We start from the raw sequence: 13749 nt of genomic DNA on the forward strand, positions 1-13749 counted from the left end.
ACAACAGCGCTGTGCAGTTGGTGCAGGGGTGGCGTTTTGAGTTAGCATACAGGAGGCCAAGAGTTCGATTCTGGGTAGAGGTTTATTAGTTAAAAGTAGACTGCGTGGTACGGTATCTGGCGTCTTAATTGTCGTATAGCGATTACAGTGGGTCTTCTACAAAACATTTGCAGTTACGTACTACGAACGCAGCAATGCAAATACAATCGTTTTCATTGGTCAATTTTTAAAGGAAACTTCTACATGTCGTGGACGCTGATCGTTTCACACCCCTGCATCTAGTAGATTCCAAACTTGTTTTGTGTGTGCCCTCCCCCAATGGTCCCATCGATTAATACCGCCTATAATTCATGCCAAGTTAAGGTCCATGGCATTTTGTTAGGGCCTTACGTCAGTAGTACGTTTAGCAACGTGCCTTCCAAATAACTTCGATTGAACCAATGGTCAATGGTAAATAGAAAACGTGTTTGGAATCTAGTAGATGCAGTGACGTGAAACAGTTCGCGTCTACGACATGCAAATGGTTTCTTTAAATGCTGTTCTATGATAACGGTTGTATTTCCATTTCTGTGATCATAGTACCTAATTGCAATTGTTTTGTAGAAAGGAATAAAAAGTTTATCGGCCACATTTTTGCTACTTATACCGTCCAGTACAATGTAAGACGTTTTACTTTATTGCTTCATTAGTATTAACCTTATTCGCCATACCTCTTAGTGGAAATATTCACATATATCAATAAACCAACAAGATCATGTCTTTGTTCGACGCCATTTTGTTGAAAACTGACATTTTGAGACCATGGCAGTGAAGAAAGTACAGACCGATTCCTGCAGAGAAGATAAAAAGCAACCAGCCACTATTGATAAGGGTGTTTATTTAACAAATGGTGCTATTATATACTGACGTTCCCGTCAAGATATACATTTGTTGATGTTTACTTTTGGCCTCATCTCTTTATTCGCCCTTGTGGTGAAAGTTCCTTCCGACGTCAGTACCCTAATGCAAAAAACTTTGTTAGAAACAACCTGTTTAAGCGTAAATATCCCTAATAACGAATGAACACAATGTAAAAATATCCTTAAAGTTGGTTTGGTGTTGTTATAGTTTACTTACGTCGAAATTGATACGTCATTTTGTTGCAAAGTTATTTACTTGTGTTCACGAAATACTGCCCAATATATAAAACACTTATTTCATGTGTATGGGTCCACATAGCGCAGAGCAACACAAGCTCACTAAACGTTTTTGCCGCTTGGGATAATGTATAAAAAGATGATGATACTAGAAATACAACAGTATCAAACAATTTGTTTCTAAGAGTTATTAGAATACGTCTGTCGATGTGATGGCAAGAAATTTATGAATTATAACGTTTCATTACTTACACCTTGCATTAAAAGTTATTTAAATTGTTTCAGTCGCTTTTAGGTCTTTCTAACAGGGATTATCGCTGGTGGTTCCCAAGGATGGTTCAAATGGTTCAAATGGTTGTGAGTACTATGGGACTTAACTGCTGAGGTCATCAGTCCCCTAGAACTTAGAACTACTTAAACCTAACTAACCTAAGGACAATACACACATCCATGCCCGAGGCAGGATTCGAACCTGCAACCCCATCCCAAGGAACTTTTGCCGCAGGGAGGGATAAACAGCCGAAAAGCTATATAAACGTTAACAAATTTTTATTACACTTGAAGATCAGTTTGAAAATGGACCTGTCCGTTCGAAACAGTTTGGTTCCTGTTTTATGGCCTTCAGGAAGCAACCCGTATTCATAACATATGATTTCAACAGTTGAAAAAACTGACATTGCCTGGGTAGATAAATACAGTACTGGCAGAGACTTCATACGCATGGAAGCTTCTTTTTATATAAGATTTGAAGTAGTGTGATTGGGGTTATTCATAAAGAAACCGAAATCAAGGTGTAAGGCTTAGCCACCCAAATCATGAAGCAAACTCAAATAATTCGTTTTTATTAAGAAATAATTTAAAAAACCTATCGAAAGAGGCCAAAACAATGTTAGTAATTTCTAACAAATAAATCGAAATTGGTAAAGCTGTATACTCTAGTCAAGTTCATTCAATGTTAGTTTACACTCGTAAATATGAGACTGCGGTACTTAATTCTGTCATTGAAAAACTTTTTAAACACACCTGTTACTGAGTTAATAAAAGTAACAGCGATTCTTTGGTGTTCTCAGCTGCCGTGACGATCATGTCACTGCTGTAAGCTGAGCTGAGCAGACGATTTTAGATAAAATCTAGCTATAATAAACTGAAGCCTCCAGTGGCTGGGTGACAGTTATTGAACTATATGACCAAAAATTATCATAATTTCTGAACGGTTTGCTTTCGGACGTTCAAACTACACGGTTGACTGCGAGGAGTGATGGAAATTAATACGGTATGTATGGTTCGGCGCAGCGACGAAGCTCACGTTCATTTGGACGGGTTCGTCAATAAGTAAAATTGGCGCATTTGGGGGACTGAGAATTCGCATTCAGCGATCGAGAAATCTCTTCACCCTCAACGGGTGACTGTGTGGTGGGCAATGTCAAAAGATGATTCAAATGGCTCTGAGCACTATGGGACTTAACTGCGAGGTCATCAGTTCCCTAGAACTTAGAACCACTTAAACCTAACTAAACTAAGGATATCACACACATCCATGCCCGAGGCCGGATTCGAACCTGCGACCAAATCAGTCATGTGGTTCGGACTGAAGCGCTTAGAACCGCTCGGCCACAACGGACGGCTGCAATGTCCAGTCACGGAATAATCGTTGCAAATATTCGTTGACGGCACGGTGACTACCGAACGATACGTGAGGGTTTTGGAAGAAGATTTCATCCCCATTATCCAAAGTGACCCTGATCTCGACAAGATGTGGTTGATGGAGGTCGGCCCCATCAAAGCAGCAGAGTGATGTCCAGGAGAAGCGTTTGGGGACCGCAATCTGGCTCTGGGATACCCAGAGAACACTGGCATGGGCCTCAGTTGGCCGTCATATTCTCAGGATCTGGACACATGCGACTCCTTTTTGTGGATCTATATTAAAGACAAGGTGTATAGCAATAACCCCAAAACCATTGATGAGTTGAAAACAGCCATTCAGGTGGTCATCGACAACGTTGATGTTCCGACATTTTAGAGGGTCATGCAGAATTTCGCTGTTCGTCTGCGCCATATCATCGTCAATGACAGCACGGTTATCGAACATGTCATAACCTAAATCTCAATATCTGTAGTGACGTTTGCATGTAGAATAAAATGTGTGCACGCCGTAGTTTGTAACAAATTTACATTTTTTTTATGTAGTTCAATGATTGTCACCCCATAACTGTGAAAATGCCATGAAAATGCGTCTGTTAGTTTTAGAAATGAGCTGGTTCAAACAGATAATAATGCAGGAATATTATTTATTGTTCAGAAGTGGTACAAAGCTGTATCACTTTTCAACATAATTTCCCCCACGCTCAATGCAAGTCCTCCAGCGCTTACAAAGTGCATAAATTGCTTTAGAAAAAAATTCCTTTGGTAGTCCGCGCAACCACTCGTGCACCGCGTAGCGTACCTCTTCATCAGACCGTAACTTCTTTCCTCCCATTGCGTCTTTGAGTGGCCCAGCAACAAAATATCACTGGGGCAAGGTTTGGTGAGTGCGGTGGATGAGGAAACACTCAAAATGCAGGTCTGTGATTGTTGCAACTGTTGTACTGGCAGTGTGGAGCCTTGCACTGTCATGTTCCAAAAGGACACCTGCTGACAGCAATCCACGTCGCTCTGATTTTATTGCAGGCCGCAGATGATGTTTTAGGAGATCTATGTATGATGCACTGGTGACAGTGATCCCTCTAGGCATGTAATGCTCCAAAATGACGCCTTTTTCGTCCTAAAAGAGAGTTAGCATAACCTTCCCTGCTGATGGATCTGTTCGCAACTTCTTTGGTTTTGGTGATGAGGAATGCCGCCATTCCTTGCAAGCTGTCTTCGTTTCCGGATGGTGGAAGTGAACCCAGGTTTCGTCCCCAGTAATGATTCTTGCAAGGAAGCCATCATCTTCTCGTTCAAAGTGCCGAAGAAGTTCTTCACAAGCATCAACACGTCGTCTTCTCATTTCCGGAGTCAGCTGCCGTGGCACCCATCTTGCAGACACTTTGTGAAACTGGAGCACATCATGCACAATGTGGTGTGCTGACCCATGACTAATCCGTAAACATGCTGCAATGTCATTCAGTGACACTTGGCGGTTTTCCTTCACTATGGCTTCAACTACTGAAATATTCTGTGGAGTCACAACTCGTTGTGCCTGACCTGGACGAGGAGCATCTCCCACTGAAGTCACACCGTTTTCGAACTTCCTACTCCATTCGTAGACTTGCTGCTGTGTCAAACATGCATCACCGTACTGAACGTTCATTCGTCGACGAATTTCAATAGGTTTCACATCTTCACTTCGCAAAAACCGAATAACAGAACGCTGTTCTTCCCTGGTGCAAGTCGCAAGTGGGGCGGCCATCTTTATACTTATACAGCGACGGTATGTGTGCATCTGCACTATGCTGCCATCTACAGGCCATTCTGCACGCTTTCTGTAGCACGCTTACCAACTTACAGGATAACGGCGGGAAATTTCGATTTGTTATTACAAATTTAAAGTTTTCATTTGACTGAGCCTCGTATTAGTAGAGATTGATTTAGATAAAGTACGAGATGCGTGTAAAACTATATTTCCGTAAAATGGGGCAAAAATTAGTCGGACTGTACTCATGCGGAGTTGGATAATGAGGGTTGCTTTAGACAGTGTGCGATTCTTTGGGGTTTTCTGCCGTCCTTCTCTTCCGATGACCTTCTCCTTCACCTCACTCATCTCCTTTCCGAACAGCGTAATACCCGTCGCTCCGCAATCTTCCTCTCCCTGGACCTCGAACGTGCTTATGACCGCGTATGGCATTCCGGTCTCCTCTTCAAGCTCCAAACCTTCGCCCTTCCCATTAACTACGTCCGTCTGATCGGCTCCTTTCTCTCCCACCGTCCTTCCTACATCACCATCCATAACACGGATTCCTACACATTTTTTCCCTCCGCCGGTGTGCCCCAAAGCTCCGTCCTCTCCCCCCATCTGTACCTTTTTTATACGGCGGACATGCCGCCGCCGTCACCCCCTGTCCACCATCTCCAGCTTGCCGATGACACCGCCTTTATTGCCCTTGCCCCCACCCTGCAGCGCTCCCAACACCTTCTCCAATCCCATCTTGACCGGTTCACCGCTTAGTGCAACCAGTGGTTGCTCAAGGTCAATCCCTCCAAAACCCAGGCGATCATTGTAGGCAAAACCACCCCTTCCTTCCGCCTCCTCGATTTCTATCTAACCATCTATGGCCGTCCTATCGCCCTCACCCCCACCCATAAGTACCTTGGCGTCACCCTCGACCGTCGCCTCTCCTGGACCCCCCATTTCCGGACAATCCAAACCAAGGCACACTCCCGACTCAGTCTCCTCAAGCTTCTATCCGGCTGTACATGGGGTCTGGACCCCTCGACCATACTCCACACCTATAAATCCCTCATCTGCCCTATCCTTTTTTACCCCAATCCGGCCTGGATCTCCGCCCCCTCCCTACCTTTTACAAATCCCTTCAGATCCTTGAATACCATGTGCTCCGTCTCGCCTATCACATCCGTCTCCCCTCCCCCACATGGATCCTGTATGCCCTCATTCCGTTCCCCCACCTCCTCCTTTTCCTTGAGTGGATACAGATCCTGTACACTTCCCGTAAACTCGATCCTCCTCACCCGATGGTCTCACCCGTCCTCTCCCACCCCCACCTGCTGCCACGCCTGTATTCCCACGTCCCACCCTGTCTCCATCTCTCCACCCTCCTTACCCTCTCCCAAGGTGGCTTCCGCCGGGACCCCCTCCCTGATGATGTCCACCTCCCCTCCATCTACCCCTCCTATCAAATTTGATCCTCCCCTCCCACTTCCTGTGTCTTTTCCTGTGGGCACCCTCCCTCCCTTCTCTCTCCTTTTCCACCCATCCCCCATTCCACGACCCCTCTTCCCCTGGTCTTCCCCTGCCCCTTCCTCCCTTGCCCTCTCTCCCCTGCCCGTGGCATCTCTGCTCTCCCCTCTCCCTCTCCCACCCCCCCCCTCCTCCTCTCCTGGCAGGTCCCCGGACTCGCACGCGCTCAGTGAACATTCGCGCGCTGGAGATCATCGCCATCAGTGTCTCGTGTGTGTGCCTTCGTTTTGTGTTTAGTGTTCTTTCCTCCAATACCTGGGAGTAACATTGGACAGAGCACTTACTTTTAAGCAGCACTGTCACAACACTAAAAAAAAGGTCTGTGCCAGGAACAACATACTGCGGAAGTTAACAGGTTCATCGTGGGGAGCTCAACCACAGGTTTTGCGCACCACAGGTCTGGTGCTGAGTATCTCAGCTGCGAAATATACGGCGCCAGTTTGGAGGAACTCTGCCCACGCTAAGCAAGTTGACGTCGCCGTAAACGAAACTGTACGTATTGCCACAGGATGCCTCAAACCAACTCCCACAGACATCATTTACCCCGTCATAGGCATAGCACCACCCACTATCCGCAGACAAGTAGCCGCCGATATCGAAAGATCAAAACAAAAGAATGATCCTCGACACCCGATGTATATGCACCGAAAACAACGTGTCCGGCTGAAATCCCGCAGGAGTTTCATGGAAACTACTGAAGAGCTCGCCACCAAGCCCGTCGCAAGGCGACTATCTCTCTGGGAAGAAATGGTGCCACACTCCAATATGGAACTACTTGAGGAGGGATCTGCAGGATTTCAACTACCTTTTACAACTTGGAGGTCATTAAACCGGCTGCGCACTGGAGTAACTGGGTGCAAATCAAACCTATTTAAATGGGGTTACAGTGATAGCGATAGGTGTGAATGCGGAGCAATACAGGACTTGGACCACCTATTGATCTGCCCAGACATGTCTATAACATGCACTAAAGATGATATTTTGAAAGTCAATGACAAAGCAATCTACGTTGCTAATTACTGGGAAGGGAAGATATAATTGGTGCATCCGGACACGGAAGAAGAAGAAGAAGTGTTCTTTCGCCGTCACGCCACCACTGTTCACGTGTGCCGTCGCAGTCATCCGTGTTATGTGCGCCGTGTCAACTAGTGTTAATGTTTTTTCTCGTCCAGCGTGAACGGCTCCATGTTTATTGTTTTTCGTGTCTACAGGTTTTACTCGCCTTTTTTATTGTATTATCTGTGCCACCTATATGTAATACTTATTGTACCACACGCGGCTGAAGAGCTGTTGCCAGCCCGCCTTTGTATAAGGTGATCAAAATAACAATAAAGAAAAATGAATTCTTTGGGGTAGGGGAATTTAGTGGTTGTCAATAAATAGTGAGTAGAGCGCTTCAGATGTTTAGAGCGACTGCCACGGAAGAGCTCGTCGTCTCACGTACTGTCCAGTGGTCAGCCGGTGGGTAGCGGTACGCGGTTCAGCCAGGCGGGTGTTCGGCGGCAGAGCGGAACGTTTTCCTGTGGCGCCGCCCTTTTGCGCAGTTATCCGGTGGCGAGCTGCGAGGTGACATTGCGCGGCGTGGCGTGGCGTGGGTGCGTGGCCGCCGGCCACCTTGTAATCCGCTTAAACGTACTGCCGGCGCCGCTGATCCCGGCCGCCGATGTAATCTGGACACGCGGCCGCGTTAAGTGCGGCTGATTTAGCCCGACACTCGCCGGGCGACGTCTCCCGGTCTGCGACGGGCTAAGCCTGCGCGATATACAACACCGGGCTGCCACGACTCGTCTCTGGCGTACACACGCTCGCGACAGCGTCAGCGTCCACATCGAGAACGACGCCATCGTTACGCAGCGCCGCGCTCCTACTTTGCTCTATTGCATCGTATCAGTGGAGTCATGGAATTTGTCTGGAGTATCTGAGCAGAACAATGCAACGACGTAACGGGCTCTCTGCCTTTCCGAGCGTTTATCTTATGGTATAGTGCCCGCTGTTTTCAGTACATGGAAAATTTATACTGAGTTGACGTAAGTTGTCGGACAGCGATATGCATTTACACAAATGGTGGCTGTATCGCGTACACACGGTAAAAAGGGCAAGGCATGGTTGGAGCTGTCATTTGTACTCGGGCGATTCATGAGACAAGGTTCTCGGCGTGATTATCGCCGCACGACAGGAATTGACAAATTTTAAAAAGGATTGGTAGTTGGAGCTGGACCCAACGGAAATTATATTTCGGAAATTATTACGGAACTCAATATCCCAAAATCCACAGTGTCAAGAGTGTGCCGAGAATACCTAATTTCTGGGATTACCTCTCAGTAAGTACAACGCAGTGACTGACGGCCTTCACTTAACGACTGAGAACAGCGGCGTTTTCGTAGCGTTGTCATAGTTAACAGAGGCCGGACGAAGTGGCCATGCGGTTCTAGGCGCTACAGTCTGGAGCCGCGTGACCGCAACGGTCGCAGGTTCGAATCCTGCCTCGGGCATGGATGTGTGTGATGTCCTTAGGATAGTTAGGTTTAAGTAGTTCTAGTTCTAGGTTCTAGGGAGAGGATATAAGATGAACATCAACAAAAGCAAAACAAGGATAGTGGAATGTAGTCAAATTAAATCGGGTGATGCTGAGGGAATTAGATTAGGAAATGAGACACTTAAAGTAGTAAAGGAGTTTTGCTATTTAGGGAGTAAAATAACTGATGATGGTCGAAGTAGAGAGGATGTGAAATGTAGACTGGCAATGGCAAGGAAATTGTTTCTAAAGAAGAAAAATTTGTTAACATCGAGTATAGATTTAAGTGTCAGGAAGTCGTTTCTGAAATTATTTGTATGGAGTGTAGCCATGTATGGAAGTGAAACATGGACGATAAATAGTTCGGACAGGAGGAGAATAGAAGCTTTCGAAATGTGGTGCTACAGAAGAATGCTGAAGATTAGATGGGTAGATCACATAACTAATGAGGAGGTATTGAATAGAATTGGGGAGAAGAGGAGTTTGTGGCACAACTTGACGAGAAGAAGGGACCGGTTGGTAGGACATGTTCTGAGGCATCAAGGGATCACAAATTTAGCATTGGAGGGCAGCGTGGAGGGTAAAAATCGTAGAGGGAGACCAAGGAATGAATACACTAAGCAGATTCAGAAGGATGTAGGTTGCAGTAGGTACTGGGAGATGAAGCTTGCTCAGGATAGAGTAGCATGGAGAGCTGCATCAAACCAGTCTCAGGACTGAAGACCACAACAACAGGTTCTAGGGAACTGATGACCACAGCAGTTAAATCCCATAGTGCTCAGAGCCATTTGAACGATTTTGTTAACAGAGGAGCAACACAGCGAGAAACAGCCGCACAAATCAATGTGATATGTGCAAGACATGTATCCATTAGGACAGAGCGGCGAAATCTGACATTGATGGGCTATGGAAGCAGATGACCAACGCGAATGTCTTTGCTAACAGCTTGACATCGGCTGCGGCATCTCTCCTAGGCTCGTGACCATATCGGTTGGACCCTAGACAACTCGAAAACCGTGGTCAGGTTATTCCCGATTTCAGTTGCTATGAGCTGATGGCAGGGTTCGAGTGTGGCCCCGGTTGTCAACAAGGCACTGTGCAAGCTGGTGGTGACTCCATTATCGTGTGGGCTGCGTTTTCGTTGACTGGGTCCTCTGGTACAACTGAACCGATCACTGACTGTAAACAGCAACGTTCGGCTACTTTGAGACCATTTGCAGCCATTCTTGGACTGCATATTTCCAAACAACGACGGAATTTTTATTGAGGAGAGTGCGTCATGTGACCGGGCCACAATCGTTCGCGATTGGACTATTCGAGCGAATGATTTGGCACACGTTGAATATTTATGAACTATAATACAAATATGAAGTGGTGAAAAATCTTGAACTGGCAACACTTTCGCAATTATGGAGGGCTATAGAGGTAGCAGTGTTCATTATTTCTGCAGGGGACTTCCAACGACTTGTTGAGTCCCTGCTGCGTGCAGCTACTGCACGACTCCGGGCAAGAGGAAATCCGACACGATGTTAGGAGGTTTCCTATGAATATTGTCATGTCAATGGATTTTCACTTGGCGGCCGGATTTGTTTGTTAATCTAGGGGCGGATAAGGACACTACAGAGAGAGATAGAGAGAGAGAGAGAGAGAGAGAGAGAGAGAGAGAGAGAGAGACCAACAGTGATATCAGCGTTGACTGTCTGATTATTGAAGACGTCATGTATTTCGTTATATTGTGTTTATATATTACGTGGCATGATTAGTTGCACATAGCAATAAAGGAAGTCCTTATGCACTTCTGTTTGTTCTTCGTCGGTTCATTTTACAAGATTTAATGTCAATAGAAGAATTGCCTTGTAAGTCGCATTAACTTTTCAGCCCAATTTTTGTATGTTAAATTTTGGTTGATGAATGATTTATTGAATATAATTAATATGGCTTAATTAATTTTTAAGCACAGCAAAGAATTATTTCGCATTGTTTTGGTAGTGACTTTAAAAACAACAGGGAACGAGTCTGCGTGACGCTACTACCCACATATATTACAACAGTGAATGAGTATAACTTTTACATCTCTTCCTATACTACTGGATCGATTTCAGCCAAAAACTGGGTACACATATCACTTACTGTCACAAACGAGAGGCTATGGGTATAATGAGCAACTACCTCTCGCAGTGAAAAGGGAACGCAGCTCACTTCGCGCAGATAGACAGATTATATTCATCCAGTATTCGTGAATGAACGCGCTTAGTGACTTGCGGCCAACTAACGTTACACGTAATTTCAAACTTTTGCGAGACTTTTACTCGCAGACTCAAAAAACGATGAAAGGAAAAAAAAAGTTGCTCTCAATGTTTTCGCAGCTCATGCGGTATTAATTTCTTACTTCTTTACCAATACGTCTATTCGCAAGAAATTTTGCGGAAAATATACACATATAACTATCAATGTACCTGAAAAACATATATCATTCTAGGACACGTATTTCAGGGGCTATAACACCATAAACATTGAAATGCGTGAAAAACTACCGCATCGTGCATGACGTTTTTATTTATTACTTCTTTTCCACTAACTGTATTCATGACATGTTTCGTTTTGCGGGTACTGTCCACGTATACCACTGCATGTCCGTGAAATCTTATATCATCGTGTGACATAGCTACGGAGATACGACGTAATAGATGTCGAGCTGCGTATAAACGAAACTGCATGACGAAATTCGCTAAAGACGTATGTGCATAAACATATATGATATATGATAGTATGTGTAAAATTTATGTGACACGTGGGTAGTTGGGTGAACCAAACGTTGTACACATACTACTTACTATGTGGAAAGGAATAAAGAGGGAGCAAGAACCAGCAACTACCTGTTGTGGTGGGAGTGTTAAGGTTGAGAGAGAGGGATGAAGAAAGAGAGAGATATAGAGGGGAAAGTAGGAAGTAGAGAGAAGGAGGAGCTGGACTAACAGAAATGTAATGAGTATATACCCGGGCAACGCGGGTACGCAGCTAGTTTGTTATGAAAGAAGAACAACGTTATCACTGGGCAAGTTAATCAGGAAAACAGAAACGCTTTTACTGGAAAGCAAAAAATTAGTTACTTCTGTGCGGGCTACTTCCTTACTGCTTTGAGGGGCCATTAGTAATTTCTAATCAACGACATTTAGTTGTATCTTCTACTGTTCAAAAACATTGCAGTCCTATAGTGCACGATTTTTATTTTTCTACCCGAAGAAAGAACAGAAATACCAAATTTTCGCTATCAAACAGTTATCAAACGATGAGTTTAATAGTTGACTAACAAATATAATAAAAATCATTCATTTAATGCGTTGTACACTGTGTCTAGTGCGTATTGAATGCCATAATTCGTAATGTTTTTGGTGGCTAAGTGGTACAGTGCCTGACTACCTATATGAACATCTCCAAATGTACGTTGTATGTTAACCGGGGACCTAGAAACGACGGATGTTAACCGGGGACCTAGAAACGACGGAGAGGCTCCGTCCCCGCCGCAGTCGCAGTGGTCCACAACCCCACGAAGACTACCGCAGTCTACTTCACCCCACCGTCGCCCCACACAGAACCCAGGGCTATTGTGCGGCTCGGCCCCCGGTGGACCCCCCCCCCCCCCCCTTACCCACCCAGGGAACGTCTACAATAGTCGAGTGTAACCCCTAAGTTGCGTGGTAGAGTGATGGTGGTGTACGCGTACGTGGAGAGAACTTGCTTGTGCAGCAATCGCCGACATAGTGTAGCTGAGGCGGAATAAGGGGAACCAGCCCGCATTCGCCGAGGCAGATGGAAAACAGCCTAAAAACCATCCACAGACTGGCGGCTCACCGCATCTCGATACAAGTCCGCCGGGCGGGTTCGTGCCGGGGACCAGGTGCTCCTTCCCACTCCTGAAAGCCGTGGGTTAGACCGCCCGGCTAACTGTGTGGGCAAGTTTCACTTACTTCCTCTTTCTCATTAACTGCCACTTCCTTCACTGTCGACATAGTGTCGACTGTCGAGGTGATTTCATACTCTGAGTAACTTCAGTTGTCTTCTGAGATAAGAGTACGTCTGTAGTAATTCGTCCAAGTTTCAGACCGAACCCTTATTTCTCGTTTATTGACAGATTATTTGAACTGTTGTTTATTGACATTCACAGTGCTAATTACTGCTTACACACAGAATGAAGGGCAAGAAATATAGATGCTTTGCGAGTTTATATAACGCGGGTAATGAATGACCTGTAACGCCTTACTTCTATTATGTCTTTTTCTTGATGCAGTATAACTGATGGCGTGAAAATACCCGGAATATTTTACGCACTGTTTGAGAATGGAAGTCCTTAGCGAACTCCAACAAATTTTAGATACAATTTAAAACAGTTAAGAAATTTTTTCGCTGTCACTACCCCCTCCCCAAAACGATGAATGGAAAGAAGTTTATAGCTTTCAACGTTTGTCCCATTTATGCATCAAACCTCAGCATAGGTAATGATGTTTTAATTTGTTACTTTCTTACTACTGACTCTACTCTCATCGTTCTTTGCAGATAGAGTCTACATATATCACTGAATGTACTTGCAAAATTGTATCATTGTGCGACACACAAACCAGGAGATAAGAAATCATTATCTTTGGGATGCCTGAAAAACAAGGTTTTGCTTAAAATCGTATGCGGTAAAACTTCAACACTGCATGTGATGTTTTAATTTATTACTCACCACTGCTATATTCACAACACAATTTGCAGACAGTATAAACGTATATCAGTCAGTGCACCAGCAAAATTACATCGTTTTATGGCATATAGTTCAGGATATAGGACGTTGCAAACACTGACGTGCGCAAGAAATTAGCTTTTGCTTAGAATTGAGTGCTGACTACCCGGAGTATAATTCTGTATTGTTTCATGACGAGAACACTGAGTGACTTCCAACAAATTTTAAGCCAAAATTCAGTTCTTTCAATTTATGTTCTCGCTTACACGATTAAAGTCAAATATTTAACATGTTAACTCATTTTGTGAAATAATCTGAAGTTTGACACGCTTTTTATTCAAGATAGTTCGATTCTTTATGGTATCGGGGTTTACTGGTATAAAACGACATGTATATTATACCAGTCTCTACTACTACATGCGTCATGCGTCATGCGCCGCTGCTGCCATTCGCCTTTCTACAGTTTGCATTCGTTGCTGTC

This window comes from Schistocerca americana, chromosome 4 (genome assembly GCF_021461395.2).
Source record: "Schistocerca americana isolate TAMUIC-IGC-003095 chromosome 4, iqSchAmer2.1, whole genome shotgun sequence".
Classification (NCBI taxonomy): domain Eukaryota; kingdom Metazoa; phylum Arthropoda; class Insecta; order Orthoptera; family Acrididae; genus Schistocerca; species Schistocerca americana.